The sequence below is a fragment of the Pithys albifrons genome, chromosome 4 (genome assembly GCF_047495875.1).
Source record: "Pithys albifrons albifrons isolate INPA30051 chromosome 4, PitAlb_v1, whole genome shotgun sequence".
Classification (NCBI taxonomy): Eukaryota; Metazoa; Chordata; class Aves; order Passeriformes; family Thamnophilidae; genus Pithys; species Pithys albifrons.
The window spans coordinates 51,907,644-51,917,435 of record NC_092461.1 but is presented as its reverse complement, the minus strand read 5'-3'; positions in this window follow the sequence as shown (position 1 = coordinate 51,917,435).

The following is a 9,792-nucleotide window of genomic DNA, read 5'->3' as shown; positions in this document are numbered from 1 at the left end:
GATACTCCTTACTGGCTTTGTGCCCAAGCACTGGATAGTTGTGTTTCACTGATAGCAAGGCAGGGGTTGGGGCAGAGAGGGGAATGTGAGTGAGGAGATCCCCTTGGTGGCTTACAAGTACTGGCATCAGAGGAGACCTGGGGACAGATCTGTCTCAGGATCTGGCTTAATGGCTTCTCCCAATTCACAGCCGTGTAACTTGTGCTGGAGTCAGGTTCATAATATCTCACGCATGTGATTCACATGAGTGTAAAGGCCACTGGATACAATTACACATTTATTTTTACCTACCACTGAGGGACTTTCCATTCAGTAGGACATGAGCTGGTTGCCCTTGCTCTGTACTGTTTCACTAGTATTTTACCTGACAATTCCTGTCGAAGAAACACAAGACAGAGAGAGACTTAATGTTATGTGAAAGGATTTTCCTAGGGCAACTGTATTCAGTCTTTGCTCAAACTGAACGAATAACTTTGATCTGTCAACTGTGAAAAGTAAACTGGGTGCGACCTTCCGTCATCGGCTAATCGTCTCACTTAATGACATCTGTTAACTTTGTTCTGATATTAGATCATGGTCTTTCTTTGTACTGTCAAGATTTTTCATCCAAGGTCTAATTATTTCACTTTATGCGTATACAGATATCTTGCAAGTCAGTTGCACCTAGTACGAAGATCATTTTTTCTATTTTGAATTTCCAAAACTGGTTACAGTGGTCAGATCAACGTGGCCTTTTAATGGATAAAATATGTCAGCTTTAAGCCCAGCCTTGTGTCTCAGTCTCTCTCTTCCCCTCAGTTTTTTTTTAGGCACTGAACTTACTTTTAATGTGAGAGGGGAAAAGGAGAAGGGAGAATTGTTTCTGTCCCAGTAAAGTTTGATATTTCAAAACAGTTGATTGATGTGACTTGTTACACACATCTGAACTGTTCCACAGGATGGAAGGAGAAAATACTGGTTTTCAGTCTGTCCCTTTCCCTTTCAAAGTTTTTTCAAAGTAGTGACAAAGGCTGGGTAGATGGCATTTTGGGGGATTAATGGGCATTTGAGGTTAATGCCCTAAGGCCCTCTGTCCCTCAGTTCTTTCCAAACAGTGATTAATCTCCAGGGGAATGTATGTGCCCTGATCGCTACTCCTGATAATGCTCATCCTTATAGTATAGATCAAAACACGTAGACTTATTGTAGTAATGGCCATGTCCTCACCTCCCAGGTTTTGTTTAGTTCAGTCAGCCACAGCTTAAGCTTCTGGTATCTGGTCACATTCAGTTCAACAGGCATTTTGTCCCTCTGGACCCAATCCCGCAACGTGCCCAGTGCTGCTCACCAGTGCTTTGAGAACACTGCCTTGTCCTCTAGTAACTCTGGGGAAATTTCCCCTTAGAATGTTGTGGCACTCAGTTGCGTCTCCCTGTCCTGTGCAATAGCACTGAGGGGTGTGAAACCACCGAAGTGCGCAAAGTCAAGGAGTGGGAACTGGCTTCTGGAGCAAGGGGACAGTGGCAGGTGGCCAGATTGGTGGAAGGTGAAGCGTTGTATGACTGGGAGCTCTTGTGCCTGTTTTCTTTTTCCATAATGTTGACCATCACCAGCTAACTCTTCATTTGTTACTATGATACACAAACTCTGCTGGGTTTGGATGAAAGAAAAACGGTCAGTTAAGTGAATTCCTTGTCCATAGAAGACCAGGGCTTGTCTGTATGTCAGCCCATACTGACCAGATGAGTAGGTCTAATATTATTAAGGTTCTTTCCTGCAGATAGCAAAGGATTACAAGTTGCAGAGTACCATATCAGCTCTTAAAGACAGGACAGGTGCTGTCTCTCTATTAGAGGATTGTTTTCTTAGTTATATTTCTCAGTACCGTCTGGTCTACTTTTTAGTTTCTGAAGCAATTTATTCTGCATCACCTCCTTTTTGAGATTATTCCATAGTCTAGTAGTACTCCCTGGGATCCAGCATCATTTCAGTTAGGATTTCATGCATTTGGAGTAGGAGTCTCTAGTCCAAAATATGGTTATAAGTAACACTTGCAGGTAAGGAAAAATGTATGGAAGGTATCAAGACTGTGATATGTAAAAAGTTTAAATTTTATTAGAGTCTGAAATAAAGGTTTCAGTACATTCCTGACTCTTTAAAAACATATTACATGCTGAGAAGTAATAGAAGAAAAAATAAAACCTCAATGGCCACATTTGCTACTTCTGTCCCTGTGTTTGAGTCAATGTAATGTTTTTCTGTGGTATCTAATCTGTCTTTGAGCAGCTCCCTGAGCTGTCCTCTGGGTTTTCAGCATGCATTCTTTCCATGTTAGGAAAAAGATTGTGTCTGGTGGTTCTTGTATTCCTCTTGAAGGTCTTATAAGTGAATTTGCTACTATTAGATCTTTACAGTCAGTTAAAAGTATATGAATGGGTGCAAGAATGTGAATACAATTTCAGAGAACAGGGGGGTTTTGTTTCTTTTTAGTTTATAGCTATTGCAAATGTTATCCTTTCTTGTTTATTTTTGGTCTTGATAGAACTTTTAAATACAACAATAATAACTCTTGCAACTGATATTCTCTGTCACATCTACATGACACTTTATTATACATATATACAGCTTTTCACAGCTTACTAAGTGGGGTTTTTTTATTTATTCAATCTTTTGAGAATTATGAGAGGTACCACAGAATTAGCAAAGTGATAAACACTGATCACTTCTGAGCATATGCCCAAATCTAGTTTGAAAGCATAGAGGTTATTCATTTAATTCTTAATGAATTCTAGGCACTCTTGATGACAATAAAAGAAAATGCAAAGCCATTAGCATCTTGCCAGAACTGTGGAGTAATAGCCAGTCAGGGCTTCTGGGAGCAATGGGGATATTTGGAAACAAATGGCTATTTCACCAGCAGCAAAGTAAAACAAGCTGCACAGGCCTACTCTACCTTTTATTTCCCCCCTTAAGCTCTCCCTCCGCTTTTTTCTCTCCCTCTTTCCTGCTTTCCTGCTGACCGTATTTGTCAAAGAAAGCCTAGAAATTGAGCATATGGAGATTCATCTACATATATCAGAGTGGGAGACTCTCATTGTGGCATTAGTAGCTAAGTCTTCTGGTCTTTTATCCTGTTCCCCAGAGCACTTTTTCTTGCTCAGTTTATAAAAACATTCACTATTCCTGGAGAAAAAAAAACCCAGTATGAAATAGGCATTCTAAATTACCATGAGTCCTGACTTCCCTAGAGGTATAGATTTTAAAAGATGGAACTTCCAGCCTTATTTTGCTTTTAAGCATTTTATCTGATTATTACATGTTTATTTTAGCCATCTCATGTATTGTGTGAGACTCTATGAATTGGTTCATTATTCTGTATTTGCCAACTGTCTGATCATTCATATTGTGTGTTGTTTTGCTCTACTTTTTATTAAACAAACCCAAAACAACAAAACACCACAAACTTGATCTTGTCCAATCCGAGATGTCTTTAAGCACTGACATTAATGAGTCTGCCAAGAACCTCTCCCCAAAAGGTCCAGTGTTAAAGAGCCAGACAGTTTTTGTGTTTGATGCAGGTTACAGAAGTTAATAAAGGAAATAAACTCAACTGGAGAGTTTTAATCTATTTGATGGGATCCCTCTCAGTGACTGAAAGCCACTTCAGGGCTGTCCTTTTTCTTTCAATGTCCTGTTTAAAATTATGGAGATACTACTGAAAGGGATGTTGGTGGGAAAAAAGGACTGTTGCCACTACTAGATCAGATTGGATCAGATCAGACCAAACATAGTCTGGACTAATATTAAAAACCTTCAATTTCAGCACATTACTGGATAACTGGTATCTTGGTGCATCTCCCTCTTTCTGTGAATAAACTGTAACTGCATTTTTTAAGGTTTTGTCCTAGCTAATCCTGTTGGCTTGTACAAATCCAGGCCAACGAGAGTCATGCTGACCCTTTCTAGCAAGCAGAAACAGCACACAGGCACAGGCTAGGAACATTTGGAAAACTACCAGATCCACTCCCAGAAGAATATTTGGTATGAGGAGGCAGGAATATAAGAGCAGTTATGCTGGACTGGACCACAGGGCCAATATCCAACAACGACTGCAGTGGATGCTTTGGGAAGAGTATAAAAAGAGTGTGTATATTTGATGGCTCAGGTTAAAAAGGAATTTGAATGTTTCGCTTTCTACAAGACAGGAAGAAATTCAGCACCAGTATCACAAACAGAAACACTTAAGACTGCCCTCTCTGTGTTGTAAGTGAAGTTTCATGAAGAGAAGTTTAGGAAGAGAAGAAAAAGGAAAGGAGTAGAAGGCTACCACAGCTGTCAGTATTATTATCAGAAATCTCCTCCCCCACCCCAATCCAACCCTCTACAGCACTCAGTTAGCAAAGACTATTCAATGAGTAACCCACTGAGATCCTCTCAGTGAGGTGATTTATCCTGGACCTTTCAGCTGTGGAGACAGAGGTGAGTAGGTTCCCATAGGATAGCTTGCAAACTTCCAGGGAGCTTCCCCGGTGTGTTCTGGGAGTTAGTTAGTAGGAAAAGACTGCCTTGGACAGCTACAATTTAACGGGAAAAGTATGTAAAACTCTCTTTTGGATATGTCCCTGGTAGCAGACTGGGTAAAACTTGATGCAGGACAAGGGGAGTGGGTCAAAGCTCAGTCTTGTCTTGACAGAAGGTGCTGGGATGGGGGCAGCCATGAGGGTCGAAAACTGCTTGGATGTCCTGTGAGAGGTGATGACCATATGAAACTCAAAGATGGAGAAGAGGTTAGGAACTTCATGGACGAGAGGGGGAACCAGATCCTTGAAGAAGCTCTGTTTGCTGTTAGATGAGGTAATATGCATAAACCTGTGAGAAGACACTGTGCAGAAATAGCAATCACGTGCACCTTAATGAAACAGAATCAGAATGCAAGGAAAGTTGGGCATGAGAGCCACAATACTGGTCATGTGCCAAAGGAAAACCTAGTCTGATAACTGTGACGAGTGGATTTCACGTTGCTAAACAGTATGCTCATGGCCAAGATGTACCAAACATGCAAATCATGAGATTCAGGATGATGATGCTCACATGGACTAATTGGCTTAAACTGACTGAGTTTTCTCTTCCAAATTCCCAGTGAGTATGGGTTACTCTCTACACCATCCTTCCTGTTTTATCTTTACAGACCTTTGTTTTTTGATGTGTCCTTTAAATCTTTTTCTTTTATTCTCCCTATGCTGCTCTCTACTTCCTTTTATTTCTTTCTCTTTGTTGTTGCATTTTTCTACAGACACATTGGAAATTTTCTCTGAACTCCCTTATTGCTTTCTGGGGAGTTGGGCTGATTTTCTGAGTTTATTCATTGACTTACTCTTGTCCCCCAACCCATTACCCCTCTCTTGGTGTAATACTGTCTTTTTCTGCTGTTTAACATTATTGATTCCTAGTGTAACCTGTGTGGATTTTTTTGGCCACATCTTTTTTTCTGTCTTTTGTCTGTTCTTTTTGCTGAATTCAGTGGGATCATGAGTTTCAGAGAAACAAAATAAGTCAAATTCTGCCCATATTTTCTACTTCTAGTGCCTGGTCTGAAGACTCTCTCATCACCATGAGTAGTTTCTGTTACTGGTATTTGAACAGGTGGTTTTATCTTCTTCATTTGTAAAATGAATGGTTAGGACATTTTAAATTATTCTCCAGTGTTAAGCAATATTGGAGTTGGGCACCTCAGCCTACAAATCCATTTTTTTCTTTTAACTTCATTGAACTGCAACTCATAAAATGTCATCATTTCAAAAAGGCTGGTTTTTAGACTTTAGTTTTATGGCATTAAATATCACATTACTTCAAAAATGTCTAAGATGGGTTGCAATCATTTTAGGAACTCAAACACCCTTCACATTGCTGCATTTCAGAAGAGTGGAGGATTTTTAAATTTTGACTCCTTAAGTGTAGAGTTTTTACAAAGATTATCTAAAGTGTAGATATGAGCTCATATGAGAGAGACTTTGTCATTCACATTGTGCTGGTTTAAAGGTGAACCAGCAGGGGAAATGAACTCACCACGAGAGAGATTATAAATCAGAGCTAAAATTTAATAATAATATTACAATAACGACACTGACACACAAGGGAAATTGCTTTCAACTCACAAAACCCCAGCAGTATAACCCAGTGTCCTGGGGCACAAACCCAAGGGGGTTTGTTTGCCCTTGTGCTGAGACCCCTGTGGTTCCCCCAAGTCCAGAGCAAAAGGAAAAGAAAAACCTGTTGGTGCAGGCAAGGGCTGTGGTCTGAGCGAGAGCGTTGATCTCCTCCTGTCAAGGTCCTGCTGCTGCTCTGGATCCGACGAGAGGTTCCCGAGGTCTTCTTACCCACCACTTATGTACCCTCAGGGAGCACTCAGTCCCTCCCCCTGGGCGGGGACTCACACAATGGGTGATTAACTCTGGGAGCCAGGGGGTGTTGAGCTGTTGATGGCCCATTAGCAGCTCCGCCCCCCTCAGGCTGGGTGTGAAGGTGATAATGGCTCCCTGGGCAGCTGCTGCTAATGGCCCATTGACCTTGGGGAATGAATAGAGGGGGTAGAATACACAGCTTTGATCACCCCCACACAGGGTTAGCTGGTCCCTCCTGCTGAACTAGGACACACATTTAATTCCCTTTGATTTTAAAGTAATCCAAAACTGCCCTTAGTCTTAGAGGAGTGAGTTCTTGTACTGTATTTCTGTTACATTCTGGCTGACAATTAGTTGCTCTCATAGGCCTAGGTGGGGCTGTGTCCTTCTCACTTGGGTGTGACTGCTTTCACCCCTGAGGCTGCCTAGAGGGAGTTAGAAGTCCCAGCTCACTTGTTCCCTCTGTTTTTTCCTGCAATGGATGATGGGTGCCATTTAGCAGTTGGCAATAAAAAAAATGATCATGTTGAATTAATATTATGAAACAGAAGAGAGGATTTCTAAAGAGTCAGTTATGCTGTGCCATCAGGTTGCTTTGTCTTCTAAACACGTCTTCATTTGAATGGGGTAAAGTCCGGATAGGTAAATAGGGGACATGCTCTGAGGTAGACTTGGGGAAAGCCACTGATTGCTATCTCAGTATCACAACAGTAACCTTGGCCTAATGCTTGACTTGGAAGAAGTGCCCCCATGTAATCAAGCAGAATATGGACAAACACCTCATGACTGGTCATGAGTGAGTTGCTAGGGTACTGGTCTCTCGTTGCTACAGTTTCTTTTATGCTAAACCAGTGTTGAAAAATCCATTCTCTCTTCTGAAGAGATTAGGGAGTTTTGCTGTGCTCTGAGAAGGTGCACCAACCCTTGAACTTATCTTGATTCCTTCATGCCACCTGAGTGTCTCAGAAACTAGGTACTTTGGCTGCAGAGACTTCCCAAGGTAGGGACTTCCCAAGTGTAGTAGTTTTGGCTTTAGTCAGCATAGGTCTCCATTTAGGCCTCAGTTTTTAGCAGGCCTCAAAGGTTGTGACACAGATTAGAGGGGACAGGCATCATCTGACTTAAGCAGCCATAGAGGTATTTCATATCATCTGACATCATCAGGAAGTGTCGGGGAGTATAACAAGCAAGGTGGGAGGAGTCTTTGGGCTCTTCGGTCCATGCTTCTGACCAGGACGGTTCCCGCTCCCTGACTGCTGATATCAGGCCCTCCTGCCGGTCGGCACGTCTGCTTAGCTGGGGACGTGAGCACATTCCTGTTAATTCCTCTTTCCCTCTTGCTGGGAGGTTTCCTCTGGGGAGGGGGTTTGGTTGGTTTGGAGTTTCACCTGTTAGCTGGGGCGACCTCAGTGAGCCTGTTGTTGTTTCCTGTCACTATGTGCTATTTCATATTCTGTGATAAGCTCTCATCTTCTCTGTATAAATATAAAAACCTCACTGTGTTTAAAGCCTTGTTTCTGCTGTTTTCCCTCACTCTCCTGCTCTGGGAGTGGACTTTTTGACTGGGTACCAGGCAGTTGGCATTTTGCCAGCTCAAACTATAACACCAAGTGACTGGGAATTATCAACTAGCAGAGAAGTCATGGAGCCACCTCCAGCCTCACACAGGCAGGACACAGAGTGGAGCTGGCCTGGACATCCCAGCCCTCCCATGCTGCCAGAGTCACTGCTCCACAGTTCATGCACAGTCAGAAAACCTGTCACAGAATGCCTCTCATGGGCTTTTCCATCTGGAGAACACCTCAAATCACAGAAGTTTTACTTACCCACTCACACTTTCATTGATATCACTGTTAAAGAGGAAGTATTTTGGGGCAAGATCTGCTTTTCTGAATCATACAGCCCTAAAGACTGATGTTACTTCTGTAAAATTAACCCTTCTCTATATTTTCTTTATATATTGTCTCTGCAGACCATAATTCTGAAATAGTTTCAATAAGGTCCGTTACTCCATAAATAGTTCAGGCTAAAGGGGTCCATGTGCAAACCTAAAAGCTGAACTCTCACTTCTCTCTTTGGAAATAATCTAGAAGACCTGTATAAGTGATCATTTGGAGAGGAGTCAGTTTCTATTGTAATAGTGATTACTTTTGGAAGGTGACACACTGCTTCTTACCTGGCCATCTCACAAAATCCTTTGGTTTCTCAATGTATTTGAGAAAATACCTTATCATGGAAGAAAACATAAGCTGAGCTCCTGTGGTCAGGCATATGCAGAAGGGCTGCCACATTTACTGTATCCTGTGCTACCAGCTCTGCTTCACCAGTCCACCCTGCCCCATGTTGGTGAGGACCTGTAGGGGATGGGAGGGAGCCTTGCTAGTGGTGAGCTTGCTGCTTGTGGGGAAGTTGTTGAGGGATGGAGGTGGAAAATCTCATTCTTACTTAGATGATCTGCAAAATGCTATCTTCCCTAGGACCTTTACTCCCTGAGAAGAGTAAGTTGTTGTGAAAGACATAATATGCAAACTATCTCTATTATAGGTGAAAAAATTCCTGCCAAGATCACCCTTTTCTGCCAGTGACCTATTCCTCTTCCCCTCATGGAGCAGGTGAAGCCAGGTTCTTGTGTTTTATGCAGGATTAAAATACTTGATTGGTCTGCAGCTTCTCTGCTTTCTGGTCCTTCACCCACATCCAGAGGAGGGTGAGAAGCCAGATGGGTTTAAAACTGCCACTGGTACTGTCCGCAAATCTTGCTGCATATCCTTGCTCTGATTCTGAATATCAGTGCTGGTTTGGCTATGACTGAAGTGCTGATCCTAGTATTTCTTCAGACTCTGGTTAGGGATTTCTTATAGCATGCTGCTGATTTTCACGGGAGTTTTTTTGGTGGGTTTTTTGTTTGTTTCATTTTTTTTTAATCTAAGTGTGTAGCAAGTGAAAAGAGGAAAGCTATTCTCCCATTAGTAGCCTGGTAGCACCCTCATGGCACCATGCGTAAGCTTGCAGTGTGCAGAGGGATTTCACATTAGATCTTGTAATGCTGTGGGATGGGAATGGGTGGGAGTGAATTTCACTTCAAGTCCTCAAAAGAGATCTCTTTATGGCACCAGTAAGCTGTCCAAGAACATGGTTCAGCTTCAAAGCTAGAAAAATTAATAGAACTGACTTGGCAAAATTCAGTGCTGTTTGTTGGTATATAAAGTGATTTGTGAGCTCTAAGTTGATGAGTTTGTGACCCAAGAGGTGCAGCAGGCAGGGTTAAGTTATGTAAACTTGCTACTTGCTGCTGCATTCCATGGTCTGCAGCATCCTGCTTGGCCTCTGACCATGAGTCTCATCTGCCAGCTGTGGTTTGAAATTTTCTGCACTTGAGGGCACCTCAAAGAGTGCCAGGCATGTACGTTTG